At 31.9% G+C, this 23814-nt stretch overlaps 10 non-coding genes across 10 annotated transcripts; all 10 read right to left on the bottom strand.

The window, feature by feature from the left end:
• Nucleotides 1-15571: 15571 nt before the first annotated feature.
• Nucleotides 15572-15643, bottom strand: Trnaw-cca (transfer RNA tryptophan (anticodon CCA)). Its single transcript has one exon. It is a non-coding gene; the product is annotated as a tRNA-Trp (tRNA).
• A 206-nt stretch (nt 15644-15849) lies between these two features.
• Nucleotides 15850-15921, bottom strand: Trnaw-cca (transfer RNA tryptophan (anticodon CCA)). The gene has a single exon. It is a non-coding gene; the product is annotated as a tRNA-Trp (tRNA).
• Nucleotides 15922-16404: 483 nt separating this feature from the next.
• On the bottom strand, nt 16405-16476 carry Trnaw-cca (transfer RNA tryptophan (anticodon CCA)). The gene has a single exon. It is a non-coding gene; the product is annotated as a tRNA-Trp (tRNA).
• Nucleotides 16477-16682: 206 nt separating this feature from the next.
• Trnag-ccc (transfer RNA glycine (anticodon CCC)) lies at nt 16683-16755 on the bottom strand. The gene has a single exon. It is a non-coding gene; the product is annotated as a tRNA-Gly (tRNA).
• A 4887-nt stretch (nt 16756-21642) lies between these two features.
• Nucleotides 21643-21714, bottom strand: Trnaw-cca (transfer RNA tryptophan (anticodon CCA)). The gene has a single exon. It is a non-coding gene; the product is annotated as a tRNA-Trp (tRNA).
• Nucleotides 21715-21920: 206 nt separating this feature from the next.
• Nucleotides 21921-21992, bottom strand: Trnaw-cca (transfer RNA tryptophan (anticodon CCA)). The gene has a single exon. It is a non-coding gene; the product is annotated as a tRNA-Trp (tRNA).
• Nucleotides 21993-22197: 205 nt separating this feature from the next.
• Trnaw-cca (transfer RNA tryptophan (anticodon CCA)) lies at nt 22198-22269 on the bottom strand. Its single transcript has one exon. It is a non-coding gene; the product is annotated as a tRNA-Trp (tRNA).
• A 484-nt stretch (nt 22270-22753) lies between these two features.
• Trnaw-cca (transfer RNA tryptophan (anticodon CCA)) lies at nt 22754-22825 on the bottom strand. The gene has a single exon. It is a non-coding gene; the product is annotated as a tRNA-Trp (tRNA).
• A 482-nt stretch (nt 22826-23307) lies between these two features.
• On the bottom strand, nt 23308-23379 carry Trnas-cga (transfer RNA serine (anticodon CGA)). The gene has a single exon. It is a non-coding gene; the product is annotated as a tRNA-Ser (tRNA).
• Nucleotides 23380-23585: 206 nt separating this feature from the next.
• On the bottom strand, nt 23586-23657 carry Trnaw-cca (transfer RNA tryptophan (anticodon CCA)). The gene has a single exon. It is a non-coding gene; the product is annotated as a tRNA-Trp (tRNA).
• Between the last annotated feature and the right edge of the window lie 157 nt (nt 23658-23814).

The raw sequence follows: 23814 nt of genomic DNA, 5'->3' as shown, positions 1-23814 counted from the left end.
CTTCTAAGCCAATTATTACACGTTTAATTATGTTAAATAAGTTCTCAGCTAGAAGACATTTAGTTGGCATAACATGCACAACATCCTTATATTGTGAGATTACAATGCTAAGCATAAAAGCAAATGTACTTGTGGCAGGTTCATTGCTGTTGTTAGCTAAGCCAACAATATTGCCACCTTTATAATCAAGATAAGGTTTTAGATGTATTTCATCAACAAGTAAAGATACTGTGATGTCATTCTGCATTAGTAACTTGAACTTACTTTTAACATACATGAGAAAATTTATATCGTGTTGTTCAATGACAGGATTCATAGAAGTTGATAAGGATAATCTTCGAATGGATTAATAGCATGGTAAAATTACATTTTGAGTGTCTATTAACAGTCTGTAGCCTCTAGGGGAGCAGTTATAAAACAAGGAAGAAAATATCATCATTTAATAATCAACCTTATTCATTGTCATTATGTTAATTTGTTCATATATGAACTTAATGACATTAAAATATTTAAATGATTCATCTTGCACTAATAGCAAAAATGATAAGATTAATTTTAATGAAGAACTTATATCAGAAGTTTTCATTTCCTGTTATTCGATGTCCATTTTTTGCATGTTTTCCATTTTCTCTGTTACATGTTTAGGCATTCTATACTCCCCTATAGCACTCATTTCCACATCACTACAGAATACTCTAACGGCCAAGTCCGGTTCAATCACCATAGAATTTTTATTTTGGGGCATGGGCATCTCTTTATATGGCATATAATGATGGTATTGTCTTGCCTAATAGAAGTCCAATAATTTTTATCTATAAACGTTAACTATTTTTCTAAATCATCAATATTATGGAAAGTTTTACGTTTCCGTAACTCTAACTCGTCAGCAAAACTTTCACATAATGCAAGCTTAAGAGCAGAATTTTCTAAACGCATTTTCTTTGCGTTAGGAGACTCTCTAAAAGTGGTTGATGACGATAAATAGGAGGGACAATTTGGTAATATTCGAGGAATAGCACCATCCTTAAGATAGGGATTTTTTAATTTAACACTAATTGTCTTTCCAGTCCTTTCATCAAATGCTGATGCCTCTCGCTGTATGTCTTCAGGTCGAAAATGAAGTTCACATACCTAAAGAAATAATTTAAAAGAAAATCGTACGATGCTTGACTTAATACAAAAGAAAAGAAGAAAATTACATAAAAAAAAAACGATAAAATAAAAAAATCAGGTAAATGTGTAGAATTAGTCCACCCACGAAAAATCCTTTTGAATTACCACTTTTATAGGTTTTCGGAGGTGCTGAAAACGAAAATAACGTTTAAAATTACGGCAAACTAGTAGTTTCCAAGATATAAAGAGATGTTAGTTAAAAAGGGGGGGGGGTAATTTAACCTAAAACAACCACCCACTTTATGGCCATTTTTTTTTTACATGGGCAACGAGCAATTTTTTAAAAAAAAATTACATTTTCGCCTCAAAGAAGGCGAAGTGCCTCTTTGATGTAGGAATGAACACAACTAAATGTAAAATTAGCACCTACAGTTAACCCCCTCTCCCCGATAAAAATTCTGTTTACACTTTTTGAAAGGGGGTATTCATTTTACGTTAAACTGTGTTCATTGTACGTTGACTCCCAACCCCAACATAAAGGTGGCCATACTCATTTTTCTTCGCATTTATTTGTTAAAAAGAAAGCCCCCCCCCCAAAAAAAGACGATGGTCATAAAGTGGGTTCTCGTTTTACGTTAAATTTTTAGAGAAAAGTTATCCCCTATTTTTTAAAACTAACATTTCTTCATATCTTGGTAACTACTCGTTTGCCGTAATTTTAAACGTTATTTTCGTTTACAGTGCCACTAGCAGTATCAGAATTTTGGGGGAATTTTTGACAACCCTAACACAAAACTGCGAATAACATATACAAAACTCGTAATTTCTCCGTTTAAAGTGGGTTGTTTATTTTCTTTATGGAATATACTTAAATTTGTTTAAAAATAATAGAAATATTATTTTTTTATTGCCGGCATTTTGTAAACACATTTTTTAAATAAAAAAAAAAAAATATTTCTATTATTTTTTTAAACAATTTTAATAGTTTATTTTGGAAGTATATTCTCCAAAATTCTGACACTTACAGGGCCACGACATTTACCACAAATAATTATTAATAAGCTTGTGGGATAACAAAAATGGTCATAAACTTAAAAAAAAGTTTAATCTATTTCATGCTGATATAAATATTGTACAGTAAAATAGTTGAACTTAAAAGATAAATGATTTTTCTTATTTAGAATTATTTAAACAAGGAATTCCATTTTTACGATACCGCTTTTATTAAATTGTTACGTGAAAGTACATAATATTTTCACCATGCTCCCCATTTTAAATAAGTTTCTAAATAATAATTTATTATTTCAGCACATAACTTAAATTACATGTAAAATTCATTTTTTATATACATACTTTCATTTTTATTTTAAAATACGTTCTAAAAAATAAATAAATAAAAATAAAAAAGGCGCGTTTTATTTTATTTTTTTCATTTTTTAAATATCTCAAACATTTTAACACTTACTCTGCTATATTTAGATGGAGTAAAATCCTTTCTTTGCATTAATCCACTGGTAAATTATTTCCTTTTCTTTGGGGGGAAATGAAAACACGGTAACTTTTGGTCCATTTTCGTAGTTACCTCGGCATTTTGGAACTATACATCTCGACGGCATGTTTACATTTATTTAACGCTCCAAAACTTTAAACCAACTTCCGATTTAGTCATGAGACACGTGACCAAATTTCAACAGACCGATGTTCATGACGTTACCAGACTAAATTATAGTCGTCGCTAAGCCATCATATTACGGTAGCCACGCTTGAACTCTCTCTATTTTTTCATAATTACTCATGGTCGGTTGACCAGGATAAAAAGACTAATTTTAGCAGTTACAGTCACAAGATTTTACATCTTCTTCTTCTTCTTCTTCTTCTTCTTCTTCTTCTTCTTCTTCTTCTTCTTCTTCTTATTATTATTATTATTATTATTATTATTATTATTTACCTTTTCTTCTTTTGTTTTCAGGAAATTGTTTTGCATCATAAACTATCGTTTCTTGCTTCCTTCTTGTTTTATTGTTGTCTAATTTTAATGAGCTTAGTAACTATGAAGTTATGAACCGTAGATAACTGTCGTTGGGCATAGCGGCTAGGTATCCGTACATTCAGCTAATTTATGCTACTAGCAAAATTTCTGATACTGCTAGGAGACTTATTGTCAACATACATGCGATGTCGAATACAGGAGTTGAAGCATAGAAATATAAAACGATCTTCAGTAAACCAGAAAAATGACACAAAAAAAACAAAACAAACAAAAACAACAAAAAAATTATATTATTTGGATTCTTTAGACTATTGTTCTCATCTTGAGTTTTATTTTCACAACGTTTCGGCCGATGTAACCTCCTTCATGTGTATCTTGTCAAACTCAGAAATCTTTACAAAATTTCGAATGGAACTCTTTATTTAATCCACCGGGGTAACATGTTCTCGTGCAATCTGCCATGACTGGACAGTTAGTTAACGTGCACTGATGATTGATCCATCAACCTCCAAAAGATTGTAACTTACAATTAAATTTTATCAAGTACTTTATCCACGATGCCACGAGTCCTTGCAAACAATTCTAGTGTGAATTTTAAAAGCCTTAAACCTTTTTTTTTACGTAGGAGTCACCACTTATCAAGGCTCGGAGGACACTCGAGGATAAGGGTTAATGAGTGTACAGTAGTCAATGGAACAATATCATAATAATCGTTAGTAGTGGAAATTTGGTAAATCGGATTACTTAAGGAACGGCTCATCAAGAACTTGTTTACATTGGACTTGAAGACGACCATATTGTAGTCAGCTGGAAAGCAGGCAAATGGAAAAGAGTTCCACATGCATGCAGTTCTAAGAAACTTTGTTCATGGAATCTATGTTTAGGTTTAGGCAGAGTGAGGGAAATTATTGATAGTGGTTTCAACTAGACGAGTGTTTTTCATGAAAGTTAGGCCAGGTGGGACCATAGATTAGAGCTCAGACGAGCACTTGCTATAAAAATAATGATAAAGCAGAGACAGGTTTACAATGTCTTTTCTGTGGGAATGAGATTGCAGGGAAGAGAAAAGGGCATCCTCAACTAGGCTATAAAGTCTATTTTGAACTCTGTCAAGGCAGGATAAGATATTTGTAGGAGCTCTTGCGAAACATGGCAACAGTACTCAATCTTCGGACGTACTTGGCTCTTAAATAGGTAGAGAATTGCATCAGCAGTGAAATATCTACTTTGATTTTACTTTGTTTCTAGATGTACAATCTTACTACTTATCATTATAGATCAATATTTATTATTAAATATTATTACTATTGACGTTTCTAGAGAGTCGAGTCACCCCTGAATACTGACCTGATGTCATGGATTACATATTCTATAAACTTTTCCCGGCAAACCATTCATTAATGATATACAAACCATGGTGAGCTTTCGAGTAGTGTTCTTTGGAATTTGGTTCAAATTTCTTAGAGCTTATATCATACTCTCTGGATAGATGTTTCGGTGGAGTGTTTCTCTTAAACTGCCCATCTCTTCTTGATATGCATTGCTGTTACTACATATTGCTTTTGCTCAATGTTGCCGGCAACGGACGATTCTTTTCTTTACATTATATGGATGGTGGGAGTTGAAGTTTAGGTCCTGTTCAGTAAAAGTTGGCTTTTGATATGCATACTGGACCAGTGTGAGTTATCAGCACACGTAGTCATGATAAATTGGTATTCTGTTCCTTTTTCATCGTGAACTGCACAGACGGAATAGAGTTCAAATGGTCCAGTAAAGTTTGAACATCTTCCTGGTGGGGCCAGAGTATGAATGTGTTGGCCACATTTTGCAGCCACAAAGATTTCCATGTATACACTGGCCAGATATTATATAATAATAACGAAACTAAAACGAGCATATTTTTGTGCAAAAATTCAAAAACTTTGAATAAATAAACAAAATGATTTGGAAACACGTTAAGATGTGAATATTTTATTAAAAGAAAAAAAGATCATTCAAATTTTCTTTTCCCTTTTTTTCTTTTAAACATAAAATATTTCTTATTAATTTTTTGGATAATAACATATTGATCATCAGAGAACGAATGACGTGTACTAAAATGTTCTTGTTTTGTGTCAAATAGTGATAGGACGATTTCAATATTTTTTCCGATCTTGATACAATTACTGATTCTGTGCTAACTTCCTGATTCAAATACAATTACCAATTCTGATTCCAATTCTTTATAAATCTCTACATATTTAATTATGAAATCGTTATTTTGTTCAGATTACCATAAAAATATAATTTAAATGCGCACATATTTTTCAAACGTGAAACACACACTTATAGCGGATGATTTACAGATTTTAGTTTTACCGGTAGTTTAAAATTAATAAATATTGATTATTTTATTATTATAACCTGCAGTGGAGGATTTTGTTTTAAACAAAATCAAATAAAAAAAGATAATTAAAGATATCGTTTTTGGCATCGAAAAATATGCACCATTTTTTTTGATTCCAAGATTCCGGCACCGATTATAATACCTAAGAAATTCCGATTTTTAAGATTCCCGATTCTGATTAATCATCACTAAGGTCAAGTCTGTGCTGATTTCAACGCAAGTGATATTGCTGGAACTTTTCAGTTTGAGCCTTTTAAGCGTGTGTTCACCTTAATGCCAAAAGTTAAGCTCCCGGAAGCACTACCATCAAAACTAAAATATCCCAAAACCCAATTCTTTCAATATATTTTCTTTTTATTTTTTCTATTTTTTTGTTACTAATGGTTACCATTTCTCAAGGTTAAAAGCCATTTGAAGATAAAAGTTAATGAGATGACGGGATTGTCAGTTGGATGATGAAGAATGTTATTAGATGATTGGAAATGATGAATTAATGAATCAAATTGTTTATTTGATTCATTACACAAACATAGACACATATATGTAGGTATTAAATGAAGAAAAAACAGGAAATATATGCGCTTTTCTTACTTGAATATAAAATAGTCTTACTTAAATATAAAATAGTCTTACTTGAATATAAAACAGTCTTACTTGAATATAAAACAGTCTTACTTGAATATAAAATAGTCTTACTTGAATATAAAATAGTCTTACTTGAATATAAAATAGTCTTACTTGAATATAAAACAGTCTTACTTGAATATAAAACAGTCTTACTTGAATATAAAACAGTCTTACTTGAATATAAAACAGTCTTACTTGAATATAAAATAGTCTTACTTGAATATAAAATAGTCTTACTTGAATATAAAATAGTCTTACTTGAATATAAAATAGTCTTACTTGAATATAAAATAGTCTTACTTGAATATAAAATAGTCTTACTTGAATAAAAAACAGTCTTACTTGAATAAAAAACAGTTTTACTTGAATATAAAATAGTCTTACTTGAATATAAAACAGTCTTACTTGAATATAAAACAGTCTTACTTGAATATAAAACAGTCTTACTTGAATATAAAACAGTCTTACTTGAATATAAAATAGTCTTACTTGAATATAAAATAGTCTTACTTTAACATAAAATAGTCTTACTTGAATATAAAATAGTCTTACTTGAATATAAAATAGTCTTACTTGAATATAAAATAGTCTTACTTGAATATAAAATAGTCTTACTTGAATAAAAAACAGTCTTACTTGAATAAAAAACAGTCTTACTTGAATATAAAATAGTCTTACTTGAATATAAAACAGTCTTACTTGAATATAAAACAGTCTTACTTGAATATAAAACAGTCTTACTTGAATATAAAACAGTCTTACTTGAATATAAAACAGTCTTACTTGAATATAAAACAGTCTTACTTGAATATAAAACAGTCTTACTTGAATATAAAATAGTCTTACTTTAACATAAAATAGTCTTACTTGAATATAAAATAGTCTTACTTGAATATAAAATAGTCTTACTTGAATATAAAACAGTCTTACTTGAATATAAAACAGTCTTACTTGAATATAAAACAGTCTTACTTGAATATAAAACAGTCTTACTTGAATATAAAACAGTCTTACTTGAATATAAAATAGTCTTACTTTAACATAAAATAGTCTTACTTGAATATAAAATAGTCTTACTTGAATATAAAATAGTCTTACTTGAATATAAAACAGTCTTACTTGAATATAAAATAGTCTTACTTGAATATAAAACAGTCTTACTTGAATATAAAACAGTCTTACTTGAATATAAAACAGTCTTACTTGAATATAAAATAGTCTTACTTGAATATAAAACAGTCTTACTTGAATATAAAACAGTCTTACTTGAATATAAAACAGTCTTACTTGAATATAAAATAGTCTTACTTTAACATAAAATAGTCTTACTTGAATATAAAACCGTCTTACTTGAATATAAAACAGTCTTACTTGAATATAAAACAGTCTTACTTGAATATAAAATAGTTTTACTTGAATATAAAATAGTCTTACTTGAATATAAAACAGTCTTACTTGAATATAAAATAGTCTTACTTGAATATAAAACAGTCTTACTTGAATATAAAATAGTCTTACTTGAATATAAAACAGTCTTACTTGAATATAAAATAGTCTTACTTGAATATAAAACAGTCTTACTTGAATATAAAACAGTCTTACTTGAATATAAAATAGTCTTACTTGAATATAAAATAGTCTTACTTGAATATAAAATAGTCTTACTTGAATATAAAATAGTCTTACTTGAATATAAAATAGTCTTACTTGAATATAAAATAGTCTTACTTGAATATAAAACAGTCTTACTTGAATATAAAATAGTCTTACTTGAATATAAAACAGTCTTACTTGAATATAAAACAGTCTTACTTTAACATAAAATAGTCTTACTTGAATATAAAACCGTCTTACTTGAATATAAAACAGTCTTACTTGAATATAAAACAGTCTTACTTGAATATAAAACCGTCTTACTTTAATATAAAATAGTCTTACTTTAACATAAAATAGTCTTACTTGAATATAAAATAGTCTTACTTGAATATAAAATAGTCTTACTTGAATATAAAATAGTCTTACTTGAATATAAAATAGTCTTACTTGAATATAAAACAGTTTTACTTGAATATAAAATAGTCTTACTTGAATATAAAACAGTCTTACTTTAATATAAAATAGTCTTACTTGAATATAAAATAGTCTTACTTGAATATAAAATAGTCTTGAATATAAAACAGTCTTACTTGAATATAAAACAGTCTTACTTGAATATAAAATAGTCTTACTTGAATATAAAATAGTCTTACTTTAACATAAAATAGTCTTACTTGAATATAAAATAGTCTTACTTGAATATAAAATAGTCTTACTTTAACATAAAATAGTCTTACTTGAATATAAAATAGTCTTACTTGAATATAAAATAGTCTTACTTGAATATAAAACAGTCTTACTTGAATATAAAACAGTCTTACTTGAATATAAAATAGTCTTACTTGAATATAAAATAGTCTTACTTGAATATAAAACAGTCTTACTTGAATATAAAATAATCTTACTTGAATATAAAATAGTCTTACTTGAATATAAAATAGTCTTACTTGAATATAAAACAGTCTTACTTGAATATAAAATAGTCTTACTTGAATATAAAACAGTCTTACTTGAATATAAAATAGTCTTACTTGAATATAAAATAGTCTTACTTTTACATAAAATAGTCTTACTTGAATATAAAATAGTCTTACTTGAATATAAAATAGTCTTACTTGAATATAAAATAGTCTTACTTGAATATAAAATAGTCTTACTTGAATATAAAACAGTCTTACTTGAATATAAAATAGTCTTACTTGAATATAAAACAGTCTTACTTGAATATAAAATAGTCTTACTTGAATATAAAATAGTCTTACTTGAATATAAAATAGTCTTGAATATAAAACAGTCTTACTTGAATATAAAACAGTCTTACTTGAATATAAAATAGTCTTACTTGAATATAAAATAGTCTTACTTTAACATAAAATAGTCTTACTTGAATATAAAATAGTCTTACTTGAATATAAAATAGTCTTACTTGAATATAAAACAGTCTTACTTGAATATAAAACAGTCTTACTTGAATATAAAATAGTCTTACTTGAATATAAAATAGTCTTACTTGAATATAAAACAGTCTTACTTGAATATAAAATAATCTTACTTGAATATAAAACAGTCTTACTTGAATATAAAATAGTCTTACTTGAATATAAAATAGTCTTACTTGAATATAAAATAGTCTTACTTGAATATAAAATAGTCTTACTTGAATATAAAACAGTCTTACTTGAATATAAAACAGTCTTACTTGAATATAAAATAGTCTTACTTGAATATAAAATAGTCTTACTTGAATATAAAACAGTCTTACTTGAATATAAAATAGTCTTACTTGAATATAAAACAGTCTTACTTGAATATAAAATAGTCTTACTTGAATATAAAATAGTCTTACTTGAATATAAAACAGTCTTACTTGAATATAAAACAGTCTTACTTGAATATAAAATAGTCTTACTTGAATATAAAACAGTCTTACTTGAATATAAAATAGTCTTACTTGAATATAAAATAGTCTTACTTGAATATAAAACAGTCTTACTTGAATATAAAACAGTCTTACTTGAATATAAAATAGTCTTACTTGAATATAAAATAGTCTTACTTGAATATAAAATAGTCTTACTTGAATATAAAATAGTCTTTATTGTAATATAAAACAGTCTTACTTGAATATAAAATAGTCTTACTTGAATATAAAATAGTCTTACTTGAATATAAAATAGTCTTACTTGAATATAAAACAGTCTTACTTGAATATAAAACAGTCTTACTTTAACATAAAATAGTCTTACTTGAATATAAAACCGTCTTACTTGAATATAAAACAGTCTTACTTGAATATAAAACAGTCTTACTTGAATATAAAACAGTCTTACTTGAATATAAAATAGTCTTACTTTAACATAAAATAGTCTTACTTGAATATAAAATAGTCTTACTTGAATATAAAATAGTCTTACTTGAATATAAAATAGTCTTACTTGAATATAAAATAGTCTTACTTGAATATAAAACAGTTTTACTTGAATATAAAATAGTCTTACTTGAATATAAAACAGTCTTACTTTAATATAAAATAGTCTTACTTGAATATAAAATAGTCTTACTTGAATATAAAATAGTCTTGAATATAAAACAGTCTTACTTGAATATAAAACAGTCTTACTTGAATATAAAATAGTCTTACTTGAATATAAAATAGTCTTACTTTAACATAAAATAGTCTTACTTGAATATAAAATAGTCTTACTTTAACATAAAATAGTCTTACTTGAATATAAAATAGTCTTACTTGAATATAAAATAGTCTTACTTGAATATAAAACAGTCTTACTTGAATATAAAACAGTCTTACTTGAATATAAAATAGTCTTACTTGAATATAAAATAGTCTTACTTGAATATAAAACAGTCTTACTTGAATATAAAATAATCTTACTTGAATATAAAATAGTCTTACTTGAATATAAAATAGTCTTACTTGAATATAAAACAGTCTTACTTGAATATAAAATAGTCTTACTTGAATATAAAACAGTCTTACTTGAATATAAAATAGTCTTACTTGAATATAAAATAGTCTTACTTGAATATAAAACAGTCTTACTTGAATATAAAACAGTCTTACTTGAATATAAAATAGTCTTACTTGAATATAAAATAGTCTTACTTGAATATAAAATAGTCTTACTTGAATATAAAATAGTCTTACTTGAATATAAAACAGTCTTACTTGAATATAAAATAGTCTTACTTGAATATAAAATAGTCTTACTTGAATATAAAATAGTCTTACTTGAATATAAAACAGTCTTACTTGAATATAAAACAGTCTTACTTTAATATAAAATAGTCTTACTTGAATATAAAATAGTCTTACTTTAACATAACTTACTTGAATATAAAACAGTCTTACTTGAATATAAAACAGTCTTACTTGAATATAAAACTGAAAAGTAAGTAACATACAAAAAATATAAAAATCTTACGTTGTTCTTCAAATGTTCACTTTTTCTCAGTCTTTCATATTCTTTTTTGAATCTTTTAAAATTAGATTCAGAAAATACAAATTATTGAACTTTCTCGCCTAAAAGTTATGTTGCGTTGTTGAATGTATATATAATTTTCTAGTTTGCACTTTTCAAATGCTTGTTAAAAGCACATATATGTACATTGTGGAACGACAACGTGGTTGCCTTAGAAAAGATGACATGATCCCATTTCCGTTTGATGAAAACCGGTTTTCTTTTTTTTTTTTGTTGCAGACTTACTAGTTAGTCAGTTGTGTACAAATCCCAAGAGCAATAAGAGCCTTCTATCATGTCTAAAAGTGACACAATGTTCAACGAGCGAGATTGGAGATGTGCCACTGTACAACTCATGCTCTCTGCCGATTCAAGTTATTCCAAACAGGACCATTCTCAGTTCCCTCAAAAGTCAAATCCGTACGGTTTAATGCTTGAGGACACAGCTCAACGCATAAGACAATTATGGTCTTTGGTGTGGTTTCAAGTGAGGGTCACATCATGCCACCTCACATCTTTGAAGTCGGGTTGAAAATCAACATCAAAGTATATCTGGATGTGCTGAACTGTATGGTGATCCCCTGGTGCAATCAGGTGGCTGCTGGTAAACCCTGAGTGTGGCAGCAGGACTTGGCGCCGGCTCACAAGTCCAAGAAGACCCAGGTTTGGCTTCACAAGGAGTGCTACGACTGTGTACCCTTCTCTCACTGGTCCCCCCGTCCTCTTCCGACCTGAACCCGCTCAACTACTTCGTTTAGTCATACGTCTTAAACATCACCAACATGACCTCTCACAACATCAAAGCTAGCGTAATTGCTGCCATCCACTGAGTATTTGCCGAGCTTCTGCCGGCACTTGTGGAAAAGGCATGCTCCAGTTCCGGACTTGTATTGAGGCAGTGATTGAGGCTGAAAGCGGCTACATTGAATAGATATCAGCTCTATTACATAATCAAATTATCGGAATTGATATTTTCAATAAAAGTTTTAGAATAAAACTATAGTGTTGTTTTCTTTATGCCAATAAATTTATCATTACACCTTGTATACACCTGACAATTCGTTTGTCATTATTTTCAATATCAACACAGAGATGAATTTATTAACATAAGTTTTATTTACAAGCTTTTTGTTTATCGAGAGACGTTAGTTGTACGGGTTGGTTGGTGTATGGCACGACGACGGAGAGATGTCAAAGATGTCAATCACGTTCACCACTCTCAGTCTGCTCTCTTCCCTCTTCCTGTTGTTTATGCTATATCTCATATAGACATCAATCGACATTCCTGAAACTGTAAATATTAAGAGATTACATTCTTCTTTTCTATTTTGCATTGTATAATTCATAATTCATAACATGTTTTTTTTACATGGTAGTCACCACCTATCAAGACTCGGAAGCCACTCGGGGATAAGGGTTATTGCGTGTACAGTAATCAATGGGATAGTATCGTAGTAATTGTGAGTATTGCAGATTTGATAAAGTGCCTTACTTTAGGGGGCGGTTCATCAGGAATTGGTTTATATTGAACTTGAAGACATCCAAGTTGTAGTCAGGTGGGAAACAGGCAAACGGAAGAAAGTTCCACAAGCGTGCACTTCTGAGAACGAAGCTTTGTTCATGGAATCTACGTTTTGATTTTGGCACAGATAAAGAGTGGGGAAAATTTTTGACAGTGGTTTAAGCTAGACGGGTGTTTATTGTGAAAGATCGGCGAGGGGGGACGAGGAATGGAGCTCAGACGATCACTTGCCATGGAAATAACGATAAAACAAAGACAGGCTCACAACGTCTCTCCTGTGGGAGAGAGGTTGCAGGGAAGAGAAAAGGGCATCACCCACTAAGCCACGAAGCCTATTTTGTACTCTGTCAAGGCAGGATAGAGTGTTTTTAGGAGCTCCTGCTCAGATGTGGCAGCAGTACTCAATCCTTCGAGGTACTTGGCTTTTATATAGATAAAGAATTGCATCATTAGTGAGATATTTTCTGGAGCGGTAGAAGGATCCTATCATTTTTCCAGCAACCTTGACAATAGACTTGCTGTACATGTTCCATTTCAGCTCTGGAGTAAAGGTCAAGCCAAGAAGCTTATCAAAACATCGTGCTTCCCCTAGACGAGAGCCATTCATTTCAATTGATGCTAGATGGAGATCAGAGCGTTGATGATGTAAAGATAGGAACTTGGTTTGAGATGCATTAAAAATAACCAGGCACCACTTCCCCCACTGTACCATGCGCTCGAGATCAGAGGAGAGGGAATCAAAAAGAACTTTGTCATTTACGGCCTTTGCTGTGTTGCCATAGATGGTCGTGTCATTAGCATAGATGTCAACGAATGATTTAAGTATGCGTTTAGAGAGATCATTGGTAGACCAGGAGTTGGGCCCAGCATGGGCCCTTGAAGGACTCCAGCATTAATACTGTGGACCTCTGATTTCTGCCCATCAACTACTACTCTTATAAGTCTATCAGACAGAAATGATTTAATGATCGAGAAAACATTTCCAGTTATACCGTAGCTGGAAATCTTGTGAAGTAGGCCCTTATGCCATACTTTATCGAAGGTTTTTGATATGTCAAGAGCAATTGCCCCAGAGAGGAAGCCTTTGTCAAGAGATTAACTAATCCTATGAGATATAATCGTTAGAACATCTGCTGTATATCTGGCAGAACGGAAACCATATTGCATGTCACTAAGAAGGTTATTTCTGCTGAGGTGGTTAACTACTTCTCTATTTAATATGGATTCCAGCAACTTACTCATGGCACACAGGAGACATATTGGTCTGTACTGAAAGGGAGATGACTTATCACCTGAATTCTTAAATACAGGGCATACTGATGAGGTTTTCCAGGGTGTTGGAAAGCACTTCTCCTTAAGACAACGCTTAAACAGTTTTGTAAGTATGGGAGCAATTCTTGTTGAAGCTTTTTCAGCACTATAATTGGAATGCCGTCAGAGCCAGTTGCTTTATTGGAATCAAGGTTCTTGATCAGTTGAGCGACCTCATGCACAGATATGTATATGTTGCATAGCGTGTTGTCTGTTATAGGAGGAAATACGCGGACTTGATCGCTTCGTCCCATGGGGTAGAATTAGCTGCAAAGTTCTTGGCAAATAGTTTGGCCTTGTCTGACGCTAACGAGATGACCTCAGGTCCATTGATGATGGTTGGGATAGAACGCACGCTCCTATTCAGGATCCTATTTGCTATTTGCCGGAACTGGTGGGAATCAGGCCGCTGCTCAGCTACTTTGGATTTACGGACTGAGCTGTCTTGCATTTTTTATTACTCTTTTACAGTGGTTGCTTGCAGTTCTAAAAGCAGCTCTAGTCACAGTGCATCTATTACGTTGGAAGCTATGGAAAAAGTGATTTCTGTGCGCAATGGACACAGCATATTCTGGGGAGAACCATGGTTTGCTGTCAGGTTTTTGCTGGAATATTTTGGATGGTATGAATCGGTCTATGCATACAATAAACCATTCGGTGCGGTCTCATATTATAGAGTAGACATCCTTTTGAACATGGAATGTAGAGGAAGATCAAATAAAAATGTACGGAAGATATCCCTGTACAAATTGCAATGGTACCCAATTATTTTTTTACGATCTATTAATAAACTAAATTGAATCATGCAAATAAAACGAAAAACTTTCGATCCGGACGTGATTCGAACACGTAACCTTCTGATCTGGAGTCAGACACAGAACAATCGCCCCATGGCCCTGGCCCGACCTATCTTATGGAAGCATTCTTCGAATAAAATTGAATCCGTAGCATAAAAAACATAGATGACACTAATAACTCAGCATAATGAATCCTTGTATAACACGCATTCGTTAATTGGAATGAAAGCCGAGTAAGGTATACGATATATTAATAAACTAAATTGTACCTTGAAAATAAAGGAAACGTTTCTAGCTCCGACGTAATTCGAACACGCAACTTTCTGAAAAATTTAATATTGTACATTACAGTAACATCTCAGAAAAAATTCATTGAAAAACACGGATTGCATTAATTGCCATGGAAGACAAATAATATTTTATGATATATTAACAAATTACATGGAATCCTGAAAATAAAAGGGAACAATTTTGACCCCAATGAGATTCTAACACGCAACCGTCTAATCTGGAGTAAGAGGCGTTACCATTGCGCCACAGGGCCGTATTCCAACCACGAGTATTATTGCATTCTTACAATATTTATGAATCCGTCCCGTACAAAGATTATAATATTGTACATTACAGTAACATCTCAGAATAATAATTCATTGTAAAACAAGGATTGCTTACATTGCCATGGAATACGGATAATCTTTGATGATAAATTTATAAAATATATGGCATCCTTCAAATAAAAGGGAACGCTTTTGACCCCGACGTGATTCGAACACGTAACCTTCTGATCTGGAGTCAGACGAGCTACCATTGCGCCACAAGGCCGTAAGCCAACCACTGTGATTATTGCATTCTTAAAATACTTATGAATCTGTACCGCACAAACAATTTAATATTGTACATTACAGTAACATCTCAGAATAATAATTCATTATAAAACAAGGATTGCATTAATTGCCATGGAAGACTGATAATCTTTGATGATACATTTATAAAATAAACGGCATCCTTCAAATTAAATTGAACGCTTTTGACCCCGACGTGATTCGAACACGTAACCTTCTGATCTGGAGTCAGACGCGCTACCATTGCGCCACAAGGCTGTAAGCCATGCACACTTATTATTGCATTCTTAAAATACTTATGAATCTGTACCGTACAAAAAATTTAATATTGTACATTACAGTACCAGCTCAGAATAATAATTCATTGTAAAACAAGGATTGCATTAATTGCCATGGAAGACGGATAATCTTTGATGATACATTTATAAAATAAACGGCATCCTTCAAATAAAAGGGAAGGCGTTTGACACCGACATGATTCGAACACGTGACCTTCTGATCTGGAGTCAGACCCACTACCATTGCGCCACAAGGCCGTAAGCCAGCCACTCTTATTATTGCATTCTTAAAATACTTATGAATCTGTACTGTACAAAAAATTAATATTGTACATTACAGTAACATCTCAGAATAATAATTCATTGTAAAACAAGGATTGCATTAATTTCCATAGAAGACGGATAATCTTTGATGATACATTTATAAAATACATGGCATCCTTCATATAAAAGGGAACGCATTTGACCCCGTCGTGATTCGAACACGTAACCTTCTGATCTGGAGTCAGACGCGCTACCACTGCGCCACAAGGCCGTAAACAATCCACTGCTATTATTGCATTCTTAAAATACTTATGAATCTGTACCGTACAAAAAATTTAATATTGTACATTACAATAACATCTCAGAATAATAATTCATTGTAAAACAAGGATTGCATTAATTGCCATTGCAGACTGATAATCTTTGATGATACATTTATAAAATAAATGGTATCCTTCAAATAAAAGGCAATGCTTTTGACCCCGACGTGATTCGAACACGTAACCTTCTGATCTGGGGGTCAGACGCGCTTCCATTGCACCACAAGGCCGTAAGCAAACCACTCTTATTATTACATTCTTAAAATACTTATGAATCTGTACCGTACAAAAAATTTAATATTGTACATTACAGTAACATCTTAGAATAATAATTCATTGTAAAACAAGGATTGCATTAATTGCCATGGAAGACTGATAATCTTTGATGATACATTTATAAAATAAATGGCATCCTTCAAACAAAAGTGCACGCTTTTGACCCCGACGTGATTCGAACATGTAATCTTCTGATCTGGTGTCAGACGCGCTACCATTGTGCCACAAAGCCGAAATCAAACCACCTTTATTATTGCATTCTTAAAATACTTATGAATCTGTACCGTACAAAAAATTTAATATTGTACATTACAATAACATCTCTGAATAATAATTCATTTTAAAACAAGGATTGCATTAATTGCCATGGAAGACGGATAATCTTTGATGATACATTTATAAAATAAATGGCATCCTTCACACAAAAGTGCACGCTTCTGACCCCGACGGTGTTCGAACACGTAACCTGCTGATCTGGAGTCAGACGCGCAACCATTGCGCCACAAGGCCGTAAGCCAACTATTTCTATTATTGCATTCTTAAAATACTTATGAAACTGTACCGTACAAAAAATTTAATAGTGTACATTACAGTAACATCTCAGAATAATTATTTATTGTAAAACAAGGATTGCATTAATTGCCATTGCAGACTGATAATCTTTGATGATACATTTATAAAATAAACGGCTTCCTTCAAATAAAAGGGAATCCTTTTGACCCCGACGCGATTCGAACACGTAATCTTCTGATCTGGAGTCAGACGCGCTACACTTACGCCACCAGGCCGAAAGCCAGCTTCTCTTATTATTGGATTCTTAAAATACTTATTAATCTGTCACATATATGCAAAGAATATTCTTTTACAAAACAATGTTCTTTGCATATATTTCGTTAGAGAGTATTCTTTTAACAAAAAGCATATTCCCTTTTTCAAAGAATATTCCTTTAACAAAAAGCCTATGCTCTTAAAAAAAAGAATATGCAAAATATTTATGGAATAAGTTGTGCCGAAAATATGTTGAAATAAATATTTGCATACGAGTCTTTACTTTACGAAGTTTTCGTTTTTATATAAATTAAATTAAACATGGTAAAACCTTCGTAGTTGTGAATTTACGATAACCTTTGGTTCCTAATGAGAGCCATTCTATTAGAGGATTATATTAGGGACGAAATATCCGCGTATCCTTTTTGCCCTAGTTCACCAGGGCCGATATATCGGCCCCGTAGTGTCCAAAGGATTGTAACTACAATTTGTATCGAAAAAAAAGCCAGGTTTAAATATGGTCCAGTAATCTCCTACAATTGGAACGAGTTTTTTGTTTCATTATAAGGCTATTTTAGCGGACAACCAAAGAAGCTTTAATTTTGATAATTTAAAGACTAATTTAATTATAAAATGCAATAAATAAAATATTTAAGTTCCATAGAGTGTTCAAATGTTCACAGTATATAAACAGTATATACATTAATGAGTAGGGCAATGTCAAGAATATTCTTTAATAAAAAACAATTCTTTACATATATTGGGTTAGAGTATATTCTTTGGATAAAAAGCATATTCCTTAAAAAAAAAATATGCTTTTTAAAAAAGAATATGCAAAATATTTATGGAATAAGTTTTGTTTTGCCAAAAATATGCTGCAAGAAAATATTTGGATAAGAGTTTTTAATTTATTCATTTTTTTAGATGAATTAAACGTGGTATAACCCTAACAGATGTGAATTTACATAAAAAAGGGTCTAAAATTTGGTCTGTTGAAAAAGAGTGATATTATAGGCATATATATAAATATGTACAGACATCTCGTCCTTGTAGATACTCAAAGCGTGTTAGTACCCAGGACGAATTTACAAGATCTAAAAAAACTAAACAAAAAATGCCGAAAATAATTAGCACTCCTGCTAAACGGATGGCAAGATATGCCGATGAATTTGAAGATTACCAGTTAACTGGCAGTTGCTTAACCTGCAAATACTGCAATATCCAGGTAGGAACAAACTTTAATACATAAAATTTGCAATATAGTTGACTATTAGATTAGCGTTGTTATAGTAGTTTTGTTTTTGAAATTCTATAACGGTAAATCTAGCTGTATTAAACTTTGATTGAACATTGAAATTTACAATTTATTTTATCTACTTTTTACGTTAATTAATAAATGTTAATCGGCTTCAAATAACTTTTCCCACCCTTCCTTTAAATGTATATATTACTATTAAATAATTGATTTTTATTTTTACAGATCAAAAGTTGTAAAAAATATCTAATAAAGCAGCATTTAAAAACCAACGCACATCTGGCAAAAAAGACCTACACGGCAACGTTAGGCGAAGTTCCTACTGCAGCAACTGATTTAGGAGCCAGTACGAATAATTTGTTCAACGCTGACTCATGCAAAGCGTTGACTGCAGCGGATTTTCCGTTTCATAAACTGAACAATAATGTGTTCAAAGACTTTCTTCATAGGTACACACATAGAAATATTCCAAATCAGACTACACCAAGAAAATATTACGTTAGTTAAGTGTACGAAGCAAAAGTGAAGTCACTCAGAGAAAAAGCTGCTGGAATAAAACTGTGGGTCTCGATTGATGAAACCACTGATGTAGAGCAGCATTTTATTGCTTGCTTTGTGTTTGGCATTATTGGGGTAGAAGAGGAACGCAGCAAGTGCTATTTGGGAAATATTGCCTGTCTGCCAAAAGTTAATCATTCTACAATTGCTGCTTTTTTAACGATTCGTTGCAGTTTTTGTGGCCGCAGCAAGTCCTTTATAATAATGTGCTCGTTGTAACCACTGATGCAGCTGCATATATGTCCAAAGCTATGAATGCTCTTCAGGTTTTATACCCGAAAATGGTGCACGTTACCTGTTTGGCCCATGGCTTGCACAGGGTTGCGGAATTAGTCAGGCAGGCGCACCCAAAAGTAAATAAACTGATTTCAACTGTAAAAAGTATATTTTTAAAAGCACCCAATCGGATCGAAACGTTCAGGGAACTAGCCCCAGGAGTGCCCCTGCCACCGAGTCCCATTGTAACAAGATGGGGTACGTGGTTAGATGCAGCGCATTATTACGCCAAACATTTGCCCGAAATTACTCCTGTCATAATGTCTCTAGATTCAACAGAGGCCCAAAGTATATTGGAGTCCAAAAAACTGTTGGATGAGGAATCACCCCATTTGATATCGGCTTTATCGCCAACAGTTTTTCCATTTTAACAAAAAAATATTGCAAAGTTGGAGACTAAAGGGCTGAATCTTTCAAAATCTATTGAATTAATTAGAGAGGTCGAAATGACACTTGGGGAGATGGATGACTCCCAATTTCGTAAAAAGCTGAAGAATGTCATTTCAAAGAACAAAGGTTTTGCTACTTTAAAACGTCTCGATGCACTTATTAGTGGGAAGGCTTTTGAAAATGAAGGAAATTTGGATGACATAGATCATTTAAAAGTTTTAAGTGCCGAAGAAATGGCCAGCTTGAAATATGCCCCAGTAGTCTCATGCGACGTGGAACGAGCTTTTTCCCAGTATAAGACCGTTTTAGCAGACAACCGCAGAAGTTTCAATTTTGAGAACTTAAAAACGCATTTAATTGTAAAATGCAATGAATAAAATATTTGTTTAAGCTTGATAGTGTTTAATTGTTAGAAGTATTTATAGCATAAAAAAAACGTTTTTTCTATATATTTTCTTGAATTTTCGGTATTAACTGAAGCTTTTACAAAATCATCAATAGAATTTATAAAAAAACAAATAATTAACACTTTCGACCCTACCATTGCAAAATTACCAACTACTCAACTATACCCGTTCTATTAAAATACTATAGTAAGGCCGAAATATCTGTAGGTCTTCTTTTACCTTAAATCCCCATGGCCGATATATCGGCCCATTGGAATCGAAAGGGTTAATATTGTTGCAAACGTAAATATAAGGTACCTAGCATAAATATATTCGCTAGAAGTACAGTGCAAATATGCGATTTATAAAAATAAATATACGGTAGCCAGAGAGAATATTCCGTCTCAAAGCAGCATATTCTTTTTAAAAAGAATATTCCTATGCAAAAAAAGCATATTCTTTTTAAAAAAAGAATATTCCCGTGTAAAAAAAGCATATTCTCGAGCATATTCTTAAAGAATATTCCCGGCATATTAAAAGAATATAGAGACTTTTTGAAAGACAATATTGTCACAGCCCTACTGATAATCTTTGATGATACATTTATGAGATAAACGACATCCTTCAAAAAAAAAAAAAAAAGAAACGCTTTCGACACCGACGAGATTCGAACAGGAAACATTCTGATCTGGAGTCAGACGCGCTAACATTGCGCCACAAGGCCGTAAGCCAACCACTCTTATTATTGCATTCTTAAAATACTTATCAATCTGTACCGTACAAAAAATTTAATATTGTACATTACAGTAACATCTCAGAATAATAATTCATTGTAAAACTAGGATTGCATTAATTGCCATGGAAGACGGATAATCTTTGATGATACATTTATAAAATAAATGGCATCCTTCAAATAAAAGTAAACGCTTTTGACCCCGACGTGATTCGAACACGTAACATTGAGTTCTAGAGTCAGACGCGCTACAATTGCGCTACAATTCCGTAAGCCAACCACTCTTAATATGGCATTCTTAAAATAGTTATGACTCTGTACCGTACAAAAAATTTAATATTGTATATTACAGTAACATCTCAGAACACTAATTCATTGTAAAACCAGGATTGCATTAATTGCCATGGAAGACTGATAATCTTTGATGATACATTTATAAAATAAATGGCATCCTTCAAATAAAAGAGAACGCCTTTGACCCCGACGTGATTCGAACACATAACCTTCTGATCTGGAGTCAGACGCGCTACCATTGCGCCACAAGGCCGTAAGCCAACCACTCTTATTATTGCGTTCTTAAAATACATATGAATCTGTACCGTACAAAAAATTTAATATTGTACATTACAGTAACATCTCAGAATAATAATTCATTGTAAAACCAGGATTGCATTAATTGCCATGGAAGACTGATAATCTTTGATGATACATTTATAAAATAAATGGCATCCTTCAAATAAAAGGGAACGCTTTTGACCCCGACGTGATTCGAACACGTAACCTTCTGATCTGGAGTCAGACGCGCTACCATTGCGCCACAAGGCCGTAAGCCAACCACTCTTATTATTACATTCTTAAAATACTTATGAATCTGTACCGTATAAAAAATTTAATATTGTACATTACAGTAACATCTCAGAATAATAATTCATTGTAAAACCAGGATTGCATTAATTGCCATGGAAGACTGATAATCTTTGATGATACATTTATAAAATAAATGGCGCCCTTCAAATAAAGGGAATGCCTGTGACCCCAACGTAATTCGAACACGTAACCTTCTGATCTGGAGTCAGACGCGCTACCATTGCGCCACAAGGCCGTAAGCCGACCGTTCTTAATATAGCATTCTTAAAATACTTATGAATCTGTACCGTACAAAAAATTTAATCCTGTACATTACAGTAACATCTCAGAATAATAATTCATTGTAAAACCAGGATTGCATTAATTGCCATGGAAGACTGATAATCTTTGATGATACATTTATAAAATAAATGGAATCCTTCACACAAAAGGGAACGCTTTTGATCCCGACGTGATTCGAACACGTAACATTCTGATCTGCAGTCAGACGAACTACCATTGCGCCACAACTCCGTAAGCCAACCACTCTTATTATTGCATTCTTAAAATACTTCTGAATCTGTACCGTACAAAAAATTTAATATTGTACATTACAGTAACATCTCAGAATAATAATTCATTGTAAAACCAGGATTGCATTAATTGCAATGGAAAGCCGATAATTTTAGATGATACATTTATAAAATAAATGGCATCCTTCAAATAAAAGGGAACGCTTTTGACCCCGACGTGATTCGAACACGTAACCTTCTGATCTGGAGTCAGACGCGCTACCATTGCGCCACAAGGCCGTAAGCAAACCACTCTTATTATTACATTCTTAAAATACTTATGAATCTGTACCTTACACAAAATATATATTGTACATTACAGTAACATCTCAGAATAATAATTCATTGTAAAACCAGGATTGCATTAATTGCCATGGAAGACTGATAATCTTTGATGATACATTTATAAACTACATGGCATCCTTCAAATAAAGGGAACGCCTTTTACCCCGACGTGATTCGAGCACGTAACCTTCTGATTTGGAGTCATACGCGGTACCATTGCGCCACAAGGCCGTAAGCCAGCCACTCTCAATATGGCATTCTTTAAATACTTATGAATCTGTACCGCACAACAAATTTAATATTGTACATTACAGTAACATCTCAGAATAATAATTTATTGTAAAACCAGGATTGCATTAATTGCCATGGAAGACGGATACTCTTTGATGATACATTTATAAAATAAATGGCATCCTTCAAATAAAAGGGAACGCTTTTGACCCCGACGTGATTCGAACACGTAACCTTCTGATCTCGAGTCAGACGCGCTACCATTACGCCACAAGGCCGTAAGCCAACCACTCTTATTATTGCATTCTTAAAATACTTATGAATCTGTACCGTACAAAAAATTTAATATTGTACATTACTGTAACATCTCAGAATAATAATTCATTGTTAAACCAGGATTGCATTAATTGCCATTGGAGACTGATAATCTTTGATGATACATTTATAAAATAAATGGCATCCTTCAAATAAAAGGGAACGCCTTTGACCCCGACGTGATTCGAACACGTAACCTTCATATCTGGAGTCAGACGCGCTACCATTGCACCACAAGGCCGTAAGCCAAACACTCTTATTATTGCATTCTTAAAATACTTATGAATCTGTACCGTACACAAAATTTAATATTGTACATTACAGTAACATCTCAGAATAATAATTCATTGTAAAAACAGGATTGCATTAATTGCCATGGAAGACTGATAATCTTTGAT

Source organism: Euprymna scolopes, chromosome 6, assembly GCF_053919585.1.
Source record: "Euprymna scolopes isolate OS-2025 chromosome 6, ASM5391958v1, whole genome shotgun sequence".
Taxonomy (NCBI): Eukaryota; Metazoa; Mollusca; class Cephalopoda; order Sepiida; family Sepiolidae; genus Euprymna; species Euprymna scolopes.
The sequence above is the reverse complement of the archived record's forward strand: the minus strand, read 5'-3'. Positions and strand labels throughout refer to the sequence as shown.